General features: G+C 31.7%; 1 long non-coding RNA gene across 2 annotated transcripts in view; it reads left to right on the top strand.

The window, feature by feature from the left end:
* The window catches only part of LOC107453683 (uncharacterized), a 191,067-nt gene that overhangs the window by 16,251 nt on the left and 148,199 nt on the right, over positions 1-26,617 (top strand). The gene's annotated exons all lie outside the window — the stretch shown is intronic.

The raw sequence follows: 26,617 nt of genomic DNA, 5'->3' as shown, positions 1-26,617 counted from the left end.
ACTAATTTACAAAGTAATTTAGTGATTAATTGACACTAATTAATTTAATTCGCAACTTTCATGCAGACAGGAAGAGTGAACAGTCTTACAACCTGTATTTAAATGAAATAAAATTATTTAAATTTAATGAATGAAATGTTTCGTCATGTGCTCCTGAACAGGTCATACTAAAAAAACGTGCTCCATGACTTTTCCAGGCATGAGTTTCTATAGAATTTTAATCCCGATGATGCGCGCTAACTTCCCTAGAATTTCGTCGCAACATTTACTCAACCCCCTGTTATATACAACGTTTTTAAACTTGCACATTTCGACAAAAATAATCTTAAAACGTCCGTTTTGTAGCTGTGGGAACAAAAATAATTTCAGATTTGAAAAACCCTCATCCGAATTAGGCAAAATTAAGTGTTTTTGTATAAATGCACAAAACGTTTGTTCCCCAGTTGTATCGATAAAAGAAACTAGCTACCTATGGCTACTAAAGTTGATAAGACTTTGATTTTTGAATTTGTTACGCAGGGTTAAAATATGCTTTTTATAATATGGTTACTTACAATTTGGATTGTTCAACAAGCGAGGTTCATTAGTTGCATGAGAATAAGCAATGCATAATAACAGTTTTATCTCACCTACTCAAATTTTTCACAAAATAACTGAGACTCTTACTATGGAAGTTAAATCCCTAACTTACTATGGAAGTTAAATTTCAGACATGTTTTAAAAAATGGTGACTCGTAAAAGTACATAGTAATATTTAGTGTCATTAATCTAATTATTACTTAAACTCAAGATTACTGTGAAAGTTTTAGATGAGTACTATTTTTATCCTCTGTTTTCGATCCACATAATTGATATATTCCAAGGGCACTCTTTATTAAATCTACTACCATTTCTACAAATAATATAAATTTTTATTGGCAAAATAAGAAAGTATATCGATGTCCTTTTTAGGAACTATAAATATTAAAAATTGCTACATATGAATTTTCGAGACTAATTTGAATAAAAATACATTTTTACTTTTTGAATACTCAGTTAGTATAAATACCGTTTTAAAGTTTATTATTTAAAAATGTTTTATTCTTAGTTTCTAGAATATTTTTATATTGAAAAAAATACTTAAAATCTTTACATTAATCTTACGAAATGCGTATACGTGGTTGGCTACTACTAAATGCGTATACGTAGTTGGCTACTCCTAAATGCGTATACGTGGTTGGCTACTCCTAAATGCGTATACGTAGTTGGCTACTACTAAATGCGTATACGTGGTTGGCTACTCCTAAATGCGTATACGTGGTTGGCTACTCCTAAATGCGTATACGTGGTTGGCTACTCCTAAATGCGTATACATAGTTGGCTACTACTAAATGCGTATACGTAGTTGGCTACTCCTAAATGCGTATACGTGGTTGGCTACTCCTAAATGCGTATACGTGGTTGGCTACTCCTAAATGCGTATACGTGGTTGGCTACTCCTAAATGCGTATACGTAGTTGGCTACTACTAAATGCGTATACGTGGTTGGCTACTCCTAAATGCGTATACGTGGTTGGCTACTCCTAAATGCGTATACGTGGTTGGCTACTCCTAAATGCGTATACATAGTTGGCTACTACTAAATGCGTATACGTAGTTGGCTACTCCTAAATGCGTATACGTGGTTGGCTACTCCTAAATGCGTATACGTGGTTGGCTACTCCTAAATGCGTATACGTGGTTGGCTACTCCTAAATGCGTATACATAGTTGGCTACTCCTAAATGCGTATACGTAGTTGGCTACTCCTAAATGCGTATACGTAGTTGGCTACTCCTAAATGCGTATACGTGGTTGGCTACTCCTAAATGCGTATACGTGGTTGGCTACTCCTAAATGCGTATACGTAGTTGGCTACTACTAAATGCGTATACGTAGTTGGCTACCTCTTAATGTCACTTCTCAACGTCACACCTCTTAACGTCCTGGGATGCTTCCTGATGTCGGACCTCCTCTAGTTCCAGAAAGTATAGCAACTTGACGCAGCATGAACTCAACTAATAGCTGGAAGTCTTTTGCAGGAAATTAGATTCAGCTTCAATAGATGTTCATAATTGCGAAAGTGTTGAGGGTGAAGAATTTTGCGCACGAACTCATCTTTCGATTGTATTCCATAAATGTTCGGGTTTGGTGGGATTCATGTCGGGTGATCTAGGTGGCTAAATTACTTGTTGGAATTGTTTAGAATGCTCTTCGACCCAGTCACGAACAATTAAGGCCCGGTAACATGGTGAATTGTCTTTCATAATAATTTCATTCGTGTTTGTGTACTTGAAGTCCATTAATGGTTGCAAGTGGTCTCCAAGTAGCTGAACATAACCATTTTCAGCTAATGATCGGTACAATCGGACCATAGGTCCCAATCCATACCAGGATAAGGCAACCCACAGCATTATGAAGCCACCAGCAGATTGTACCGTGTCTTGTTGACCACAGAGGTCCATAGCTTTGTGGGGTCTGCCTGAGACTCAAACTCTCCAATTAGCTCAGACCAGCTGAAATCGTGACTCATCTGACCAGGCTGTTTTTCAGTCGTCTTGAGCCCATCAATATGGTCACGAGCCCAGGAGAAGCGCTTGACCTAATGTCTCGCTGTTTGTAAAAGTACTAGAGTCGCTCTACCGGTACCACATCTCATTATAGCTACATTTCACCGCACTATTTAACGGTCACGTCCATTTCACGCTCCGCATTAATGGTTGCTGTTATCTCTCGCAATGTTACTGGTCTGTTAACACTGACATTACTACGAACACGTCCAGGGTCTCTGTCATTGGTCGGTTACTACGTTATCCAAAATGGGAGGTTTTGCCTGAATTTAAGTGTTCTCGGTACACTCTTGATACTGTAGGAATGTTGATTTACCTCCCAATTTCCGAAATGGATTGTGTCATGCGTCTAGGCGTAACTACTATTCAACGTTAAAAGTTTCTCGTTTTGAAGTATAATAATACAATAATGATGACAAATAAAACAAAAGTTCCGTCAGTGTACTACAAATATATACATTATGTACATGATTCTACTGACATCTGTATATTTGCGTACAGCTATCCCATGACTTTCGTCACCTCAATGTGTAAATATATAATGTGTAATATATAATCTTAAAAAAAGAAACAAAAAAGGTATAAAGCATAAGGAATTTACAAAGAAAATTATTTATTACCAGCACATAAGCTGAAAAATCGAAGGTGAACAAGATGTAAAAATTTCTTTAAAAAAAGATCAACTATCAAAAATAACAATTTTCTTAAGAGTTTTTAAAAATAACTAAACTAGAAAACAAAATAACTAAAGGAAAAGATATGAATAATATCGTCTACAGTTCACTCGATTATAACCGTAAATTAGTGTTTTCTAATATTGCATCAACATAGCCAAAGCAAAATTAATTAATACGACATTTCATCCATGCTTAGAATTTCTTAAAATAATTTTGTTATCGAGGCGGTTTTTCTTGCTCTCTTTCATAGAAAAAAGTTTTTTTTTTTTCTTTTGTATTTCTTTCCTTGATTTCTTAGTATTTCTCCCTATAACACTATATATATTATAGTTTCCGTGCTATATAATGATTGGTTTCCACTATAATATACTAAAAAAAAGGAATTTTAATGACTTCCATAATAAGTCAAAGAAACTGAACTTTAAAATCCTGTTTACCATCAAAACAAAATTCTGTTTTCATTGTTTGCTGGGTAGTATTCTAAATCTATGTGTTTTTCTAGATACACTCTTAATAATTAGGCTTATTCAAAGCACGGGATTTTTGAAAATAAATATTTGTTTTTCGTTTACTTATGAAAGCCGATATCATATTTAGTTTTATTTAATAAATATATCACGGTAAGAAAATAAAGATAGCTTTGAAAATATTTACTTTATCATTCGAGTATTCTACGATTATAAATAAATTTATTGGTATTAAAAAGATCGCGCTGGATTTTTTTTGTTGTTTATGGAAACTGTAGTTCCAAAATTCATTTATTAAAATGTTGGCTTTATGATTTCGTGCTTCTAAATTTGTTTTTACGACAATAAATTATATTGCTTTTTACTTTTATTTATGTTATACAGAATACATATAAAATAAGAGAAGAAAAAAATTAAAATAATTATGGGGGTTTGACAGTGGCATTGTTCTGTCATATATTCTTTTATTTGTGCTTAGAATTTGTATAAAGAAGTTAAAATGTGATCCTTTTCGGAATACTTTTGTTTTATAATTTAATTTTTCACTTTTTTAATGAAAGAGTGCTTTATACTTTTCTTTAGTTTTGTGCTTTAAAACTGCAGTTGATTAAGTTCCTCGCTTTCTTACACTTAACATATCATTTCGAATTTTATTTTATTAATTTATTTTTTTCAAAAAGTTTTTATTTTGTAGTATAACGAGGAAAAAATATACTGTTAAAGTTTTCCTTAAACTTAGTTTTATATTTGAAAATAACTTTTTATTTTTTTAGTAACTCAATAGAGTTACTAAAAAGATAAAAAGTGAAGATTATTAACATGAAGAAACATTTTGATTTAAAATCATTTAAATACATAGTAAAATGAAAACAAATATAAAAGGAATTGCAATATAAAGTTTCAAATTCTTTGGTATGAAAAAATAAGTGTCTTTTTAAGATTTTAAAAGTTATTTAAAAGAACATTCTCAGAAGTTTTAAATAAATACGTACATATTTATGTTCTTTGTAACATTTTACTCTATATTCTTTAAAAATACTATTTTTGCCATAACGCAGCATGATTTGATAAATTTTTAACTGTTTTATACCAAGTAACGACACGACATAGCTATTGCCTTGGTTCTGTTCAGTTGTTTCTGCATATCATGAGTTGAATTGCAAAGTATGAGTGCATATTACGAGTTAGAAAAATGTTATGTTGGATGTTTTCGAGCTGTGTGGTATAAACATCATTTGCTCAATATGGCATCCCATTTATCATCAAAAAGCAGACTTTTGGTCGGCCTTTCACTGATATATTTCAAAGAAATTTTAGGCAGTTATGGAAGATAAATAGTAAAGTTTTTCCAACTGGTATATTCTCGAAGAGAAAAATGGTAAAATAGAAGTTTTGAAAAATAACATTAATAGCTTTTCTTTTATTCAATAATACTAAAAGGAAAATGAATAAAACTATGGATATTTTTAAGTTCTCTTAATTTAAACATATGGTTCAAGAATATATATTTATATCTAAATATTACAAAATATCGAATGTTGAAATGAAAATGGTATTATTAAAAGTGGGCTGTTGTTGAAAAAATTAAATGTAAACGTAAAAAATTATGTAGGACAAAATTTTGTAATTTAAAAGTTAATTTCACGCTATAAATCAAAAAATTTTTTTTTTGCAATGGTTTTTAAAGATGTTAAGATTAATTGAAATTTTAAAAGTTAAAGTACAACTTATGTTTCATACTGAGACAAAAAGCATGGTCTAAACTACCAGGATGTAGTAAAATTTACTGTGCTTCTTGCTTTATGAGAATACTGAAATGCTCGGTAATTTTTACCGAAGTTCTTTGGTAATTATTGTAGTCAATTACTAATAAAATATAGTTTTATAATATGCGAGAGAACTAAAATTTCTTGAGTTTTAGACTACATTGATTCTTTATGCGTTGTAAATATAAATTAAAAATATAGATACTAGATAGAAAAAAAGATAGAAAAATATAGATAATAGAAAAATGCAGATAAAAATTTCACCCTGAAATCTAATTACATTATGCGGAGAAAAAAATCAGGTAAAATTACCGTACTGTATGGTAATGAAATTTCTGGTTAAAGAAAAAGAAGAAATGGTATTTAAACTATTCATTTGGTAATTTTTCTTGGCTAATAGGGTAAAATTTCTTAATTTTATTAGGATACCTTGACACAGGGCTTTAAACTCATTTACTTGGTTAAATTTTCTCTTCAGTTTTGTATTTCTTTTTAAACACATGGTTATAGGAATTATATTTGAAAGCTAGAATTTCCAATAAACCGTACATGACAAGAAAAATGACCAAATGAATAGTTTAAATACCATTTCTTCTTTTTCTTTAACCAGAAATTTTATTACCATACAGTACGGTAATTTTACCTGGATTTTTTCCCCGTGTAATAAAATTAGATTTCAGGGTGAAATTTTTATATGTGATACCATCTTAACTATATTTTTTATTTATATTTACAGCGCATAAAGAACCAATGCAGTCAAAAACTCAAGAAATTTTATTTTGTAGACTCTATGCATGTAGACTTTGGTTAGTTTTTTGTGTTCTGATATAATATATTATATTAAATTTTCAGTTGATTCCAGTTTTTAGACAAAATTCAATTTTCGTAAGGCATTTATATTTAAAATATGTTTTCAAGATTTCATTTTTGAAGAATTAGTGAAAATGTCATACTTTAAATTAAGAGCCATTAAATTTAAGCGTCATACATATAAGTCTTTCCCCAAAATGAAATTTAAAAAAAAAGGAATTGTCTTTTAATTTTGTTTTTTAGGAATTCCAATTGAATTTAAAATATTTTACGTCTAATACTTCAAATTTTTTTCCAATTTATTGAAAAAAATTAATATATACTTTTTTAAGAGATTATACCACGTGTATGACTTAATAATACTACTACTTCAAATTCCATTCAACAATAATAAAATTGCATGTTAATATGTATAGAACCTTCTTACGAAGATCAAAATATTCGAATAAGTTGTTACATCATTTATGAATGGCTCCAAATTTGTATAACACTTCTAACCCATTTATTTGAAACAAAGCCTCTTTCATTTTAACTAACCTTATTTTTCTTAAATTTAAATAAAAGTATTAAGTTTTCTAGCTGTAATAGCACGCATTTAAAAAAAAAATCCAGATCAAAATTACAGTATAAAGTACACGCACTTTCAGTGCCTCATGCGTAAAATCCTTTTTACTATAAAATTCAATTTTAGCGTAAAAAATTGTACCGCAATATTAACAGTATTATTTAATTAAAGTAGTTCAGTGATTTTGCAATCATTATTAATGTAAAAATTACGGTATATCAGACTTCCGTAACCTGTTCCTTTGTTCCGTAACATGTTACGGTATTTATGGATTTTACGGTAAAAAGTACAGACGCCATCAATGCCTTATTTTTTACCATTATTTGATTGGGAATTTTTTACTGTGCCGATGGTTATACCACTAAGCTGCTATTCTATCCCTGGTGGGGGTTTAAAGTTTACCTAGCTTACAATCGATGAGTACCAACTTGTCTGAGTAGTAAAGGTGGTCATTGCAAAATGCTAACTCAATTTGCACACCATGCCGTATGTCCTGAAATTGTACAGTCTCTCATTAGTCAACAACTTGCTATTGAGGATATGATTTAGTTCACTGCAAAAGTAAATATAATCTGCACTAGATCAAGTTTTAAATTTTAAATAAATTTATACTATGAAGCATATTTGCTAATTTTTATGCATCTTCAAGAAACATTATCCTGGTGTCAATGTGAAAGCAATTAAACAAAATAGATTTTTTTAAATTTTAATTTCCAATGGAAGATTCTGAACAGTTACAGCAGAAAACAAGTAAAAAGAAAGAACATAGAGTGCAACAAAGAAATGCTGAAACAGAGTTCATTAATCTAACATATCTCTAGCCTCCCAATAACGCTCTTTGAGAAAAGTTCTGGAAATAGCAGGACAGTGGAGTAGAATTAATTTAATTTTATTTTATGTTATTTTTTTAAACAAAATAGACAGTTCGATTATTTAACACCGCACGATTTGACAATCTTTCTTAAAATTATTTCTTAATCTTAAAATTATTAAAATTATTTATTTTTGTACCATAATAGTGCGCGGAAGATATTTTGGTACAATTACCGAATTGTATGAAAATTACATGTCTGTTAAAAAACAACATATTATTCTGGTTAATAAAGCCAAAAGATACAGTATTTAAACTAATTATTTCATAATTATTTCATTCATAGTTAATTGTATACCAAAAATTCTGGTATTTAAAGTAATAGTACTTCTTAACAACACAGTAAGTAGAATATACAAAACTGAAAAGTGAATGCCATGCACCATATTTCTGGCACTATGGGAACAACAAAAAAAAATTCGTAATGAGGTTCGTAGAATTAACAATGAAATATAATTTAATAACGTGTGGTAATAAAATCTGATAAATGCAGTAAACTGAGTTAATTCTATCACGATGACCTAAAAGCCATTTATTCAATTAAGTTTACTTTTCAGTTTTGAATTTCTTACTATGTGCGTGGTAATAAGAATAATAATTTTGATAGCCAGTATTTCCGGTAAACCGTTACAATATGAACGGAAAAATTACTTAATGATTTAAAACCTATATACTTTGGTTTTCAACACCAGAATTAAGCTTTGCTTTTTTCCTGAAATGTCATTACAGTATAGTACGTTTTACCAGAATTTCTTTCTCACCGTGAAATTATAAACATAACACAAAATAATGTAGTGTATTAAAAATATAAAAAGATCTCGTTCTCAAATTAAGCATTTTTTAGAGGACAAACTTCATCTTTTGACTCTTCAGAAACTTTTCTTTATTTTAAATGTATTTTGTGTTCCTCTCGTAACAGATTATATCACATTATGCACAAATGGATACAATTTTGAAAAGAGTTTTCGATTGATGAGTCAATTTTTATGCGAGATTGCATTGCGTGGATATTTATTGAAAATTCTCTCAGGAAAGATTTTTTTTTTCTTGGTTTGTTTTTTTCAATTTTTCCCCCCCTGCAAAAGTTTGCTGATGTGAGCGTTCAAAGATAAATGGTAAATGAGATGCAAATAAATTGCTCTCTCACTTTTCGTTCTTTCTTTTCGCTTTGAAATCCAATAACTCATTTACTGATAACAAAAGTTATTTGGATATTTATTTTGATTCTTTTCGGAATGTCAGATCCTTCTGGGATTTTAAAAGCGTTGTTGGGACTAACCAGTCATTAACCAAGAAATATCATAAATGCTTAATTTCTGAACTATTATTTTTCTGCTTTTTGGATTTTCTAGTACAATGTTTAATTTTGTTTTAAATATCCCTTTATTTGAAGGAACCTTGGGTTTTTAGAGAGATTTCCGGATATTCGATGATATATATATATATATATATATATATATATATATATCATTAAGAATTTATTTACTGCGCATAAGCTGCAGGCAAATAGAAAATAAGTTCAAAATGTAGAGAAAACATGGAAAAATTACAGAACAGTGAAAAAAGGGAAAAAGAAAAATAATGATAAAAATAATAAAAAAAGAAGAAAAAACTTAATAAAATCTTTTCATCAGCTTGCACGATTATATCCGCAAAAAGGAGTGCTTTCTAATATTGTACCAATATAGCCAAAGCAAAATATATCAATACAATAATGTGAGGAGCACTCAAAAAAATTTTACAACAAGTAAAATAGAACACATTAAGTACAGAAAAACAGAAAACAGAAAATGTAGTATAAGGAAAAAAAAAACAATAAAACTTTATGTATTTTGTTTTATGTTTTATTCTGTCTTTTTCTCTCCTTTTTTTCGGATTTTTTATTTTTACTATTATTTTTCCTTTTCCCTTTTTTCATTGTTCTGAAATTTTTCCATGTTCTCTCTATCTCTGTATCTCTGTATCTCTCTCTGTATCTCTCTCTCTCTGTATCTCTCTCTCTCTGTATCTCTCTCTCTCTCTCTCTATCTCTCTCTCTCTATCTCTATCTCTCTCTGTATCTCTCTCGCTCTGTATCTCTCTCTCTCTATCTCTCTAGTTTCGTCGGCTGTTAGACGGCGGTCATAAAATAAAATATAAAATAGTTATTGAGTCGTGGTGGCTCAAGGGGCAGAGCGTTCGCCTTCCAATGAGATGACTCGGGTTCGAATCCCAGAGATGGATGGTCGATGCAAATTCAGCATCCGACTTGCACCGACCACGGTGCTGACGTAAAATATCCTCAGTGGTAAACGAGCCATGGTTAGTCCCCTCACCGTCAGGCTAACCGTGGGTGGTTTTCGTAGTTTTTCACTCGATGGTTTTTCACTCCAAGAAGGTAAATTTCTCCCCGTACTTGATCCAGGAGTTCCCTTGTCCTCTGGATTGAGTTCAGAATTACGAGGCTACAGAGTTAAACATTTGTAGTCGGAAACTCAAAATTGTCTCGGCTGTTCTACGATGGTTATAAAATAAAATAAATAGTCATTACCAAATGCTAATTAACTTTCATTGACTTCAATAATAGTATTACTAATTTTCCACTGTTCTCCTAAACGAATTTGTAGAATTTTTTTACTGATTTTGATTCTTAGTATCTTAATTTATTTTTTCTTATTTCGATTGAGATCTATTACTTTAGTTTAAGCATTATTAGTATCAATAATTGACATTTGAAACTAGACTCAAACACCACTCATATTTAAATTTTATTATATGAATCTGCAAGTTGAAAACATCATTTTTGTAGAAGTAGAATTCATCGATTAAGATGTCGATGTTTCATTCTTAATTTATTAGTTCATGTGGTGAGAGGAGAACGATTATTTTTTGCAAATTCTCAACAAATAGTTTGGCAATTTTTCCCGCCTCTTTTAAATAAATTAGTAACGTTTATTCATTAGTTTTGCTTCATAGTACGTAGCTTTTTTTATTTCAATTAGTACCTATTGAAAAAATTAATTAAGCATCTTTTTCGCTAACAATAGTATAGTGACATTTTTTCCTTTTCTCTTATTAGTACTATTTCTCCTTTAATTTGGCTTATCAGTATAAAACGTATCTTAATTTTATTTTGATTATCATTGAATTTAAATTACTCACTTTTTAGAAGCAAGTTTTCAAAGCGTCATTCTAAACAAATTACTAGAACCACGTGGTTTTAGATAAATTCAGAAATATCAATTTAGTGATGTATACCACGTACAATCATTTAGTTAATTTGACAAATCGAAGAAAAAAATAATTTAATATTAAAGAACGTGCAATAGATCCATAACCATAATCTCGAAAAAAAAATTAAAATACGAATTATAAAAAAAAAAACTCTACAACCACCAATTTAATTATTTTATCAAATCTAAAACAATCAGAAAAAATTCCATTTTGTATTTTGCTCATCCCCCTCGAACGGTTCGTAGTACAATGTTCTAATGCCAAAAGTAACCTTCCTTCTAAATATCATTAAGCGAAATGTCATCGTCTTCGGTTGGATGGCTTTGGCGTCTATAAAAGACACACAGACCGACATTTATTTTTATATATACACACATAAAATAATTATAAACATAATAAGTTTGCCAAATAGAACTATTCTAATTATTTCAGTTAGATTAGTTATACAAAAAGAAATAGAAGGAGTGTCTCTCATCAGCTTACAGCCTCGGCTGTATCCTTTATGAGGAGACGGATAGTATCTTCTCCTTTTCCAGTCCATAGATTTAATATTTCATTAATTAGTTTCAAAAGGAAATGTTTACTTAGATTTAGAACAGAATAGATGTTTAAAAATGAAAGATTCTTAGAACGAAAATTCTTTGAGATAAATTCAATTAACTTTGCGAAGCATGAATGTTAATAAATTCCGACATTCTTGCAAGTTATATTTTACTGGTTATTATTTCATTATTTATAGAAGCATTTCTCTTGTGTGGCACCATAAACTAGGGGCATTTTTCTTTGTTTTGGCATCACTATAATTATTACTCATTTTGTTAAGTTGTCTCAACAATTCAATTAATTCAAAAAAATTACTTATACATTAAGTATCTGTTTAGATTTAATTTGTTAGGTGTTCTTAAGTGATAGTTTAAGTAATGTTGAATAGTTAGTTATGCGATAAGTATTTGTTTATAATACATTTGCATTTTTATAATAAAATGAAAATAAAAATTTAGTTACATAGTAAGTATTAGATTCATTTTTGATCCTTTCTGAAATGGCTGTAGACTTTTAAACATAAGCTGTGCTATAGTGCCGTATTCTGTCATACGAATTATTAGTGACGTTGCTTGCTTTTTGCGATAGTTTAAGTAATGTTGAATAGTTAGTTATGCGATAAGTAATTGTTTATAATGCATTTGTATTTTTATAATAAATTAAAAATTTAGTTACGTAATAATTATTGAGATTTAGTTTTTAGCCTTTCTAAAATGGCTGTAGATATTTTACACACAAGCGGTGCTATGGTACCGCATTCTGCCATACGAATTATTAGTGACGTAGCTTACATTTTGCGATAGTTTAAGTAATGCAGAATAGTTAGTTTTATGATGAGTATTTATTTAGATTACATATTTTCATAATAAAGTAAAAATAAAAATTTAGTTATGTAATAATTTAGATTTATTTTTTAGCCTTTCTAAAATGGCTGTAGACATTTTACACACAAGCTGTGCTATGGAGCCGAATTCTGCCATGCGAATTATTAGTGACATAGCTTACTTTTTTCAGCAATTGCATATATAATATAATTAGATACTCAAAATATGGCTCTTGAAGTGAGGGAAGAAGTAGTAGGGCGCGTAATGGTGTTTTGGGAAAAAGTTTTCAACTTAATCTAATGACAGACATAGTACTAATTTTAATACTTTTGCCTCCCTATTATGCCGAACTATCCCAAACTCATAGTTATCTATGAATACTTTGTGATGGCTGCTTATTAGATTTTAAACTATAACTTAAATTCAATGTAAAAGTAACTTCGGCAATATAGCAGACATTTCTTGAAAATAGTTAAAATTAAAATCAGTGTAGTTCCGAGCGGGAAAAGCCAAATGCAACAGCTGGACGGTGAAAAAATTTGACTAGTATATTATTTAAAACGAATTAAGGTATTAGGTTTGAAGGAAGAGTATAGGAATTTATTGTTTAAATACAGTTGTACTGCCAAAGTGCTGCTAGTATGATGTTAATCTTTATATTATATTTTTTTCGTTTATTAACCGGTCAAAAAATTTCCGAGCATAAATAATTGTTTGAGAAACATAATTCGAAGAAAATTTTTTCCTACTCTGAGAAAAAAATATAGTCCAAACTACTTGACTATGGTAAAATTTACCGTGATTCTGAGAAATGCTGGGTATAAAAACCATTTATTCGGTAATTCTTTTTTTAGTTTTTTACTTTATTTTATGCGAGGAAATAAGAACTATAGTTTTGAAAACTAGAATTTCCGGTACATCTTTACCGCATTCGAACGAAAAAATTACCAAATGAATAGTTTAAATACCGTGTATTTTGATTTTATTAACCAGAATTATGGTTTTTGTCACCAGATATGTCTCTACCAAAATAGTACCGTAATTCTACCAGACTTTTTTTTCCATGAAAGACTACTTAATATACTTTTAGTTTTGTTGCTTCTCACTTAATGATTCGAAGTTCAATAATTGAGGACTTAATTATTATTTCAACGCTCTGCTAATTAAGAATTTGAATCTTACGTTTTGCATCTCTCAAGTTACCTAACTCAGTTATGCTTTTTATTCTTTTTTAATTTTTTTATTATATGAAATTTATTTATATTTCTCTCAAACTTAATATTTTGTAAAAGAATAGTGTTCAACTTTTTGTTTAATGAAAACGAGAAAATATTCTGAAGAGTAATTGAAAGATAAGTTAACCTGTATCATAAATAATATGAGTAATTGAATCCTTTTATTGATAAATAATTGAATCATCGTATTTATGTATAGTATTTAGTGTAAGTACATTGGCAAATTTTACTCTAAGTAAATTGGACAATTTTCAATCATAATATTTCAGTCATTTAATAGGGATAAATTTCTCCATCATTGAAGGTTTTTGATTTCATTGTAAGGTGCTAAGTTGTACCATATAATTATTAAAATTTCAGAACTTATTAAACAACTCTTAAATACAAATTAAGTCCACATCTTCGTGATGCACGCAGGGTAAAAGCTTGTGCGGCTAAATGATCCGCAAACTTTGACTTCAGTTTGAATCTTGGCATAGAACTTAAAGCAAAACTCTGAAATAAATATATTTTATAATTTATTAAAGAAAAGATGCATGTTTTACCTTGATTTAGAAGTCACAATATCATGGTATTTATATAACGCTGTTTTATTCGAAGGTGTTTATCCTTAATATTAAAGTAAGACAAAGTAATCGTTCGTTAATATTAAAAGTCATTTCCTTATGAGTTTATTACTGTCAGTATTAAGTGATTATACACAATAAATTCGAATAGTTTTAAAAGGATTACATTGCAAAAACTTTTCGAAGATTGAAAAAACTATCCATACGAAAATGAGAAATTAAATAATCGTTTTTGAAGATTAAAAATTGCTTGCTTATTGAGTTTATTATTAGCATTGACAGTTACTATATATGTGATAAATTTGAAATGGTTTATAAAAACTGTTTAATGACTTTTAAAAGATTGGAAAAGTAATTCGATTTTAACATATTATATCACATTACATTAGATCATGAAAACAAGACCGTAAAATAATCATTCGAGAAAGTTGAAAGTTTTTTCAGATGAATTTATCTACTGCTAGTGTTGAATTTCCATACATTTAGTTCAGTTCCGTTTAAAAATATTATTTGGCAATATCTTTTCAAATCTTGATAAAGTAATTCGATTTTGCATGCTATATTCAAATATTAGATTATATCATGAAAAATTAATTATATATTTATTCCTAAAAAGTTAGGTTCGTCAATATGTGAATCAATTTAAAATGATTCTTAGTCAATAACTATTTAAACATTGATAAAGTAATTCAATTTTACACGTCATATTCACATATTTGATTATGTGATAAAATGCAATTATAAAATATTTATTTGTGAAAAGGAAATTTTTCTCTAACATATGATTTCGTTTAAAAAAGATTCCTAGGCAATAACTTTAAAACACAGATAAAGTAATTCAATTTTACACGTCATATTCACATATTTGATTACATCATAAAATGCAATTATGAAATATTTAATCGTGAAAAGGGAAAAGTTTCTCTAATATGTGATTTTGTTTAAAAAGATTCTAAGGCAATAACTTTTCAAAAATCGATAAAGTAAATTGATTTTACATATCATATTCATATATAATATTTAATTATATCATATAAATTAATGATAAAATATTCATTCGTGAAAAATAAAAATCCTCTCCAAAATGAATTTATTACTGTCAGTATTAGAATAAGATTCTATTCAAGTATTAAATACAGAATGGATATCTATGCAATAAGTGATTGTCTTATCAGTGAAAGAAGAGAACTTATCACCTAACTTGTTTTATGGCATCTTATTTCCTGGCCTCATCATCGGGAAAAGTGAAGCAAAAGCTGCTACCCAATATCGATATTGGTCACAATAGCTATATATTTTGTACATTTTTTCTTCTTACTCAGTAATGAAATTCTTTCAACTCTTACATTGGAAATTTTTCGTCGTTTTTGTAGATTTTCGTTCGTTATCTTAGCACTACGACGCGTTGTATATTATGCTGCCTGAAATTAATTTTTACAGTACGCGTGATATTTATTGGGTTGCTAATTTTGTTTATAATAAAGACTGTAAAATCTCATTAAGAAATATATAACTTATACTCGATGTACGTTTATCTTTAGTGAGTTTACATTCTTAGACTTTCGTTTATGTTAATTTGCGTGGTATGCTAAAAGCTTTTTTTTTCTAATCAAATGCTATTGTAAAGAGTATGAGAATAGAAACATAAGGTATGAAAATATGATAGAAAAAGATAATTTTTTCGTTCATAAACTCTAGTTTTCTTCAATTTTGAGGGAGAAGAAATTTGAAATGAAAAGATCGAAATAAAGTTTTTTATATACGAAATAAACCAAAAAATATATTTACTTTGGTTTTGAAGAGTATTAGAAAAATGAGTTATTTTGAAAGAAAAAACGTCTTGGTTTAATATCCAGATTAGTTTTTTTTCAGCCACTGTCAATTACCATAAATACACAATTGTCTTATTTCATTTGATAAAATATCTGATTTAATTAAAATAATAATTGTAAAAATATATTTTCAACCACTTTGTTTTACTTTATTACACTCACTGCTAAAATATTGGGGATTATCTGCGGAAGAATTAAAATTGGATTTTGGAACAGAGTTAAAATTTTCCAGTTAAAATACATCTTTAATAAAAAATTTATTAACAAACATAAAATCTAAGAAATTATTTTTTTTCCGCAGAAATGTATGAAATCATTTGCCACATGTGTGAAAAATACGGTTTAATACCCAAATAATTATAATATATACGCCATCTTTATCAGAAAATTTTATCTTGTATAGGCCATTCTAAGTTCTTTACAGAATATAGAATTTGCCTTGTTCAGGTATGACGAATTTCCATATAACATTACAGAACAGAGCTTTTCTTGCACAGTGCGCAAATAAATAATCGGACCACCCTAAATAACTTTTGATTTAATGATCGGATCTTCACATTCTAGGACTCAATCTTAATGGTTCGAAGAGGTAAACTTATAAAGATAATTCATTAGCGCAGAAAATATTTTAAGAAACGAAATTAAATACAAAATAATACTTTTTTTGAATAAACATACCTTTTTATGACTAATTTGGATATCTGACTTCCATAATGGGGTAGAGACAGTCTAAGAAATGTAGTCCCCATAGTTAAGGAGAGCGGTCCAAATTTGGACCCTTTAATACTAATTTCACTTTTTGCGTATTTCGTCATATCTTGAGAGCTTTCGAAGCGAATTAAAAAAATTTTGCATTGAAATATAAAATTCGTTTATCTAAAAATAATTCCGTGCAAAAAACAACTCTTAGTAAACATTTATTATTTATCATAATTTCAATTATTTTATTTAATAATAGTCAGAAAAAACTTTGAATTGAAAGATATTAAAAATGCTTTGAACATTTTTAAAAATGTAATTTTTTATCATAAAATTCCAAATTTGAGTTGAATGTGTCAAATAGTACCCGAATAGTTGAACTTTAAATATATGACTTCTCAATGTAAAAGTAGAGATGCAAAGATGTGTTGCTTACAGTGCTGCAACTGAAGAATGTTCTTTAATACAGAAATAGTGGATAGAATAAATATAAATTTGCTGTAATACTGAATGGGAGCAATAGATATTTTAAAAATTCGATTTGTCAGTAACTATTTGACGGATTTCTTTCAAATTTGTAATTTGCCTTGTGAAATTACAATCTTTAAAGTGATGTAAAAAATTTTATATCTTACAGGTAAACATTTTTTCAACTTTTATTAAATAAAATGATAAAAAATTATAATTATTCACAAAAAGTTAATTTTTGCATTGAATTATCTTTGGATAAATGACATTTATAATTGCGTTCAAAAATGTTTCAATTTGCTTGAAAATGTTTTGAGATATGGAAAATACTCAAAGAGTAAAATTGGCATTACGGGGTTAGAAATGTGGATCTGTAAAAAAAGAGGCATATTTATATGAAGAAAGTATGTTTTTGTGCCTAATTTCGTTACTTAAAATATAGTCTACACTACAGACGGCACGGCATTGCAGACCAAAATAAGAAACGTCTTATACAAATCTACCTGCAAAATAGCTAACGGTGATAAAGCCGAAATTCTTACGGCAGTGACGGAATTATTGATAATTATTGGTAAGCAAGATGCTAATTTGGCTGTAATGAAATATCGACTCGACAGTGCTTCTGATCAGCTCGATACCACGGAACACGCTATCAACGACACCGCCGAAAATAATGATCGATCATACGCCGACGCTCTCAAAAGATACAAAGAACGGGAAACCCCGATGCCTCAAAAGACAAGGCCCAAAGATTACATTGCACTAATAAGACCAACCAACAGTGATACAACTAGCGAGCAAACAAAATCAGACATTTTGGGTAGCCTTGATCCAAACAAACTCAAGATCGGAGTGAAGCGACTGGCTAAGATCAGAGACGGGGGAATTTTGATACAGACAAATACCGAGCGTGAATTGAAGATCCTTGAACAGGAATTCAGAGGAAATACTTTGATGGAGAAGTATGGGATTGCCAGACCGAAATTGATTAATCCATCCATTATTGTCTTTGGTGTTGATGGGGACATTGGTAAGGAAGAACTCACAGAAGCGCTCATAAATCAGAATACCATCGAACAGGAAGATATAGATGTTAGATTTCCCCTGCGTGCCGGTAAGGATAAGAATAATTGGGTTGTGGAAATCCAACCATTAGCTTTTAATAAAATTATGAACATCGGAAAGTTGAACATCAGATGGAGCAGGTATTTCTACAGGGAACATCTCCGTGTCAGACAGTGTTTCAAGTGTGCTCAGCTGGGCCACTTAGCCAGGGATTGTGTTAACGAGCAAATCTGCAGGAAGTGTTCTCAGACTAGTCACCAAGACAAGGAATGCCAAAATCTTAAGTTATGCACTAATTGCGATATAGCCAATAGAAAATTTAAGGCCATCCACGACATCAATCACAGCCCATTTGACATAGACTGCCCCCAACTCAAACGTGCCAGAGATCAGCAAATTAAAAGGACAAACTATGGACATTAATACCCATGTTGATCTTACTTTCGGCCATCTCAACCTCCATCGATCCAGGGCTGTAAACATTCAATTAAATCACGATATCTTAGACTTAAAACTTGATATCGTCAGTCTTAACGAACCGTATTTTAATTCCCAGGGTTACATTACTGATTTTACTAGTAGCATTAAAATATACGCCGCGAACGAAAAGCCAAAAGCAGCTATACTGATTAATCGTAATGATCTAAACGACTATTGTATCGTTAATGAGCAATGCTTACAAGTCATTGGCTATACTTACCATAATACGGAACATATATTCATATCCATTTATATTTCCCCCAGCGAGCCAATTGATAATTATATCACTAAACTGGAGTCCATGGCGACGCGCTACGTAACTAATAACTTACTGATTTGTGGCGACTTTAACGCCAAATCCCCTGTTTGGGGGGGGGGGGCACAGCGACACATCGATCTGGACCAGTTATCCAATTTATCCATCACTTTGACCTTTATCTTCTTAACGACCCAAATAGTCCGCCCACTTACTGTACACCTCGGGGCCAGAGCTGGATTGACTTAATTATTGCTAGTAGTCCCTGTTATACCAATTTCATGGTTGAGGACAGGATCACCGCCTCTGATCACGAGCTCCTAACCTGTTCTTTCATCTCGGATACCAATGCAGCCAGAATCTCAACACTTGACGGAGTCACGAGATTTTATTATAATAAATTAAGCTGGATTGACCTTAAAGCAAAACTTACCGGTATCACGCAGGCGTACGATCCGAATAGTATTAACACCATAGAAGGACTTAATAGTTTCATCAAAAACGTTACCAATGACATCAGTAACATCTGTAAACAAACAACTTTCAGGCGCAATACAAACAAGACCAATGCTAGGAACCTCTGGTGGAACAACGCGCTCACGACTATGAGAAAAAGGGTGCGAGCTCTTAGGCGAAGATTCCAGAAAAGCACTGACGTCCTGAGCAGAGCACAATATAAAATCGAATTTAAAAAACAGCTCGCAGTGTACAGGAAAATGATCAGGACCCAGAAAAACAACAGTATCAAACAATATGTCGATAGCTTCACATTAAACACGGCTTTCGGTAAACCATATAAGATTTCAAAGGGCATTAATATTAGGAACAAAAATAACACCCTTACGACTAAGGAAGACGGCACAAGCACAAAAGACTATAGGGAATCCATTACCAATATTTTAAATCATCATTTCCCCATGGTACGGGAAGACGATACCCGAATTCAATTCAGTGGCAACCATGACCCACACTTTACACTCGCGGAAATCGAGCATGTCATCAAAAACATAAAACCGAATAAAGCTCCAGGCCCAGACGGAATTCCAGCCGAGGTGTACAGGGACATGTATTACTGTAATAAACACTGGTTCAGATCGGTATTGAACAAATGTCTTCAATTGGGTTCTTTTCCAGATCCTTGGAAAAAAGCCTCTGTCTGCCTGATTCCCAAGCATGGCAAAAATCCTCAATTACCGCAGAGCTATCGTCCAATCTCTCTGCTCTCTACCTGGGGTAAAATTTTGGATAAGTTGATTGCTGAGAGATTAATATATTTTTTGGAAAGCAATAATATCTTACATGAAAATCAATTTGGCTTCAGGAGAGGCAGGGGAGCGGATGACGCGCTTAAATTTGTTGTGGACTATGTCACAGCTGCTAAACACGAAGGTAAACATACAGTGGGCGTCGCCATGGACATTAAAAATGCTTTCGGCTCTGCCAGTTGGAGGCTGCTTAAGCAGGAATTAAATAGTTTGGGTTTGGGCGACTCGGTGCTGGCGGTGGTTTTTGATTTTTTAAACAATAGATATGTTTGTTTTAATCGAATTGATGTTCTTATAGAATCACCAACCAATGTAGGGGTACCCCAGGGCTCGTCCCTGGGACCCATTTTATGGCTCATACTCATTAATTCATTGATCGTCAATTTTAACTATTATGATTGCAGTTTGCTTGCCTTCGCCGATGACGTCTTTTTACTGATGAAGCATTCAATACTCTATAGAATCGACAAAATAGGCACAGATATTATACAGTCTCTTACGGACTGGGCCAGGGAACACAGCCTTGTTTTCGCACCTGAAAAGACAAAATTGATCACATTTCTTAAAGACGCCAAATGTGTTAGAAGGCAACCGCGTATCAAAATGGCTGGCACAACTACTGCCAATATTAAACCAGTAAAAACACTTAAATATCTTGGCATGATTTTTGACCCTCGGTTGAGCTGGATGCCACATCTCGAGCAGTTAAAGTCCGATGTCGACATCTTTTACAACAAAATGAAACAGTTCAGTAGAGCCACCTGGGGCTTGTCCCCAAACATTCTTAAACAAATTTATCTCCGAGCTATTGAGAAAAAAATCACTTACGGAGCCTCTGTATGGTATAAAAATAACGTGAAAATTAATAAGAAGTTGAACTCCATACAGCGCATCCCCCTTCTAAATATCACCAAATGCTACTCCACCACCAGCACAGAGGCTCTCCAAATTCTTGCTGGTATTCCCCCCATCGACCTAAAAATTAGACAGACTTGTACTATAAAGAAACATCGGTGGACGCGAGATAAGCAAATCATTTTCGATAGCGACTTCCAAATCAAAGAACTAGATGCCTTACCGATAGATACCCCAGTACACCATAATCCCTTGGATCTCAAGATGATAGAAAGGGGCTACAGCTCACCGAGGGGTGTGGGTTATGAAATCTATACAGACGGCAGTAGAAGACAAATAACAAATTCGGATACAGGGTTGACCGAGGATAGAGTGGGCTGTGGTTTCTTGGTGAAGCTTAATAACAACACCATTTATCAACACTGTGCTAGACTTAATAACGATGCAAGTGTATACCCCGCCGAACTCACTGCCATCAAACTTGCAATCACATGGGCAAACGCTGAAAATATTAATGCATTTAATTTATTCTCTGATTCTAAATCCTCGCTGCAGTCGCTAGAAAACCCTAATCCGAATGACCCACTTGTGGAAGAAATTAAGAACATGGTCAAATACAAAACATGCTGTCTCAACTGGGTAAAGGCACATTCTGGGGACATTGGCAACGAGGAAGCTGATGCACTTGCCAAACAAGGCACTCTTCTTGGCAAGGTTGATCACTATTATCCTCTTTCAAAACCACAAATCAATTACAGACTGAGGCAGGTAAGCAACGCAATTTGGCAGGACAGGTGGTCAACCACAACAAATGGGAGACATACCTATATCTTCTACCCAATGGTCAAGGAAAATAGACTCTCCAGCGATTTCTTTCTTAATCAATTTCTCACGGGTCACGGAGTTTTCGGCGAGCATCAAGCTAGGCTATTCCAAGCTACAGCCAGCTGTAAATACTGTGGAAAATATCAATCTCTTAAACACCTAATCGCCGAATGTGACAAATTCCGGACACTCCGAGGAAATCTCTTTCGTAATATGAACGACTTGACTCTTTGGTTCCGATCTAAAGCACAAAAATATGCTATCACTGAGATTATTAAACGTACCCTGGTAGATATAATGACACCAGACGATCTCATGGACCCTCTTCATATGAATCAAATTTAGATCTTTGCACCTAATTAACATCTCTCGGGGTTGCATAGCGACCACCTGCCCTGCCACAAACAGCTAATTGCTCTTAATGCTTTCTTTTAATTCTACTCATTTCACTTCATTGCTATTTATTTGTTTTTAACTTTGGAACCCTTTTGGTTCAATGATATTTTATATTTTTTATTCTGGAAGCCTGTTGGTTCAATTTCTATGTTTTCAATGTTTTATTACGTTTAAATTGCTTTTGCTTGTCTAATTTACCTTTTGATCCAATGTTTTAATGTTTACAATCTTTCACTTACCTGTTTACCCTCTTGGATCCAATGTTATATACTGTATTCTTTTTCAGATTGTTGTTGTTAGTAATATTCAAAGATACTTAAGAAATCATGTAATGCTATATCAAATTCGTCTCTATTCAATACTAAGGCATACAAGTCATTGTCAACTAAAATTATAGGATGTCAACTAAAATTTAGGATAAGCATTAAATATTATTATATTTATTTATTATTCATTTATTTTGTTTTATTATTCATGTTTATCATTGTAAATTCTCATCTTCTTTTGTTTTCAAACTGGAAATTGTATTGTATCCTTTTGTTGATCAATAAATTTTCACCCCGGATGCCCCCGCTAGGGGGCGGGACGGGGTTGAGCTTTGAATAGTCTACACTAATTAGTTAAAAAGTTTAAAATCACCCCTTTGAACCTTTAGGTTTGAGTCCTACAACGTGGTGATCCGATTATTAGATCAAAAGTTATTCTAGGTGGTTCTTTTATTTTTTTTTGCGAGCTGTGCATACACAACATTAGCTCTTTTTCTGCAAATACATACGTGTTTAAAAAAAATTTAAGCCTTCAAATTGCCCAGATATTACATGCGTTTATGTTAAAAAATAATTATCCCTCGTAACTTTTCAAATAATTAGGCATTCTTAGCTTGCTAAAAACTCATGCTGAAATTCTTTTTAACGTGTATCAGTTTTTTGTTTTATTAACTTTTTTATTTTATTTTTTACTTTTTTCGATTTCAGATACATGATAAAAAAACTCCTTCTAATAAAATAAAAATTATTCCTCTCTTGATGTTGACATTAAATAACGTATTTTGTATCTAAAAAGTACCTTTGAATTAATCACAAAAAATATTCAGTTTGAAAGTTTCATTTTTTACTGATAAAAAAAAACGTTTCAAAGCTGAAATTCTGTTTAAGATCAAATATAAAATACAGTTTTTTCCGGTATCTCTTTTTATACTAACTTTGAAATTCGCAAAAATTGAAAGGTATTTTTTGTAGCGAATTTTCCCTAGAGAATTAAGATCTCATTGAATTCTGAATTGATGGTTTTAAATTGACAGTTTTTTCTTTTGGCAATGCTAAGGGAATTGTAATACATACTTTAATCAGTGCAGAAAACTAGTTTAGTTTTTAAATTACGCCTTTTATCAGTAAATCATTATAATTAGTTATTTTATAGTTCATTAACGCTTTGTTTCAAGCCAAATTTTTACGCTCTCTTCCGTAAAGATTGTGAGTATTAAAAATATATGTTGAAATTAGTAAAGTGATTAGCAGTGAATTCAGAGAAGCATTTGCATTGAAATAAGCTTCAATTAAATTAATGTCAACGTTTCTTCATCTTGCTAAGCTACCGAAAATTTGATTTAAAAAAAAATGGCGATCAAAATGTAGTAAAGAGGTGGCGCATAGCCTAACTCTTTACCTGTGACTGTTTTTTTTTGTTTTTTTTTTGTATGCCGTTTAGGCAGTGGGTTTCCGATTGTTCCTGTTTTTCAGTGGCGCCATCTATGGCCAGGAATTCGACTTCTGCCACGCCATTCACACAACCACAATCCGTTTATAGGGCGGGTCACATTCTCATACACAAAGGAGAAAGGACATAGAACACACAAAGAGAGAAAGAAACATCCATGCCTTGCCCGGGATTCGAACCAAGGACCTTTCTGATGCAAGGACAGTTCCCTGAACCCTACACAAGCCGGTCGGCACCTGTGACTGTTGCTTTCACCAATAGCGTGTGGATAGTCATAGGAGATGGAAATACGTTAATTTCTATCTTGACTTTTAAGCTGGTTAAAATTTTTAAGCATGGAAACTATATGGATCTCAAAACTGCATTAAATATAGTGCTTAATCTAATCATCGTGGAAGTTTTAAAACATATTTTTAATAATCTAAATGCCAAAAATTTTATGAAAGGGGGGATACATCGTAAACATTTCCATATGTCAAGCTAGAAGAGGGAAGGAGGTGGCTATAGACTTTGAATCCGACTTCTTTCCAGATGGCGCATTCGAGCGTTCCGGTCAAGAGTTAAAATTATGTCTGTGATGTTGTTCATGACACATTTTCTCTCTCTACCTCTTTTATTTATTATATATTATAAATTTTAGCCTTTACGCTTTCGTCTCTATTTCCCCATTGCCTTTTCACAACTCTCTTTGATCAAGATTTCAATTCAATCTTAAAATTATTTTCTTATCTATTCCTCTATGCAAGTTATAAGCTAACCTTCCGCTTCTAGTATCTTCCTGAAGTAAGCTCTAAGCCCTACGAGAACATTCCAGATGATCATTTAGTGGAATCAAATTCGAACTTCCATAATGATTCTGTTCTAGTGATTTCGTCCAAGATGTTTCAAAAGTTGACTTATTGAAACCTATAGTTAACTTACAGTTATACTTATTGTTTCGATTGGTAAGTTTTTGAAATTATATCAAAATTGGCTTACCTGAGATTTCTTGCTGCTATTAAAAAAAATAATGTTAATTATCTGAAAAATAAGAATTCGATTTATATACCAAGAAATGGGACAATAACGCATGCTATTTTCATTCGATTTATTTTGAATTTTGAAAATGATTCCCATTACAGGAATAACATCGCTAGCCTCGATTTCAACGGCAAGCCCAAAACATAAACAGAATATATTTTTTTAATGTATTAATAAAAGTTAAAGTTTTTCTTTGAAATTGAAAACAGCGCCATCTATCGGCGAAATGTTTTATGAACTAAACAAGTAGTATATTATTACATGATATTACAATAAGTGTAATTATTAAAATTATGAACTAAACATTCTCCCCCGCCTGAACTATGTTCAGCAATCAGGCGGAAGAGGACAACATTTAGTTATCGGTCTTTTGAAATTTCCTTTCACAGTCTTTATTTCTATCACCTTTACCACACCATCACTGCCTGGAAATGTTTTTACAATTCTACCTAAACTCCATTTCATAGGTGGAAGATCTTGATCCTTTAAGAGAACTAGATCGTCCTCCTTAAAGTTCTTATTCAGTTTATTCCATTTACCCTGCTGCTGTAAATGGCTCAAATAGTCTGTTCTCCACCTAGACCAAAATTGATTACGGAGCAATTGAATCAGGTGCCATCTCTTCTTTAATGAAAGGGATTCAGTAGGGGCCTTTTCTGGAAAATAATTTAAAGGAACACCAATAAGAAAGTGTCCAGGAGTTAAAGGCTCTTAATCATGAGGATCGGATGATAATGGTGTCAATGGTCTGGAGTTTAGACATGCTTCGATTTGTGTTACGAGTGTACAAAGTTCCTCAAAGTTCAATATGGCTGATTTGCACGTCTTGATGAGATGTTGTTTTGCAGATTTAATTCCTGCCTCCCATAGTCCACCAAAATGGGGAGCTGCAGGTGGGATGAAATGCCAGTTGATTGATTGATGTGACACAACATCTTGAACTTCTGACGAATGAAGGAGTCTTAATTGTTCATTTAAAAAAGAAAATGCCCCCTTGAAGTTAGTAGCATTATCCGAGTAGAGGTTGGTAGGCTTGCCACGTCTAGAAATAAAACGACGCAATGCAGCTAAGAATGTATCTGTCGAAAGATCAGAAACCACTTCAAGGTGCACTGCTTTAGTGGCAAAGCATACAAAGAGTGCAATATAGGACTTCATCTTGATTCTACTTCTAGGTACATTAGGTTTAGTGGTAAATGGTCCACCAAAGTCCAGTCCAACGTTTAAGAAAGGTTTACCAGCGTTGAATCTACTAGCAGGCAGGTCACCCATAATTTGATTACCAGATTGGGCCTTGAGACGAAAACAAATCAGACATTTTGCAAGGATTCTTCTAACCACATCTCTACCAGAAGGAATCCAAAATTTTTGTCGGATGATGCACAATGTCAGCTGAGGTCCACTATGCAATTGGATTATATGATAATACATCACTATCATTTTGGTGAAATTATGATTTTTTGGAAGAAGCATTGGGTGCTTTTGATTTTGATTTAAATTTGAATTTTTCAATCGTCCACCAACTCTAATAATGTTATCTGTATCTAAAAATATACTTAACTGATGGAGTTTGCTGTTCTTAGGGAGGGGGATTTGCTTTTTTAGATGATTAAGCT

The sequence above is a fragment of the Parasteatoda tepidariorum genome, chromosome 2, assembly GCF_982258835.1.
Source record: "Parasteatoda tepidariorum strain Cologne lab strain chromosome 2, Ptep-v5.0, whole genome shotgun sequence".
Lineage (NCBI taxonomy): Eukaryota > Metazoa > Arthropoda > Arachnida > Araneae > Theridiidae > Parasteatoda > Parasteatoda tepidariorum.
The sequence above is the reverse complement of the archived record's forward strand: the minus strand, read 5'-3'. Positions and strand labels throughout refer to the sequence as shown.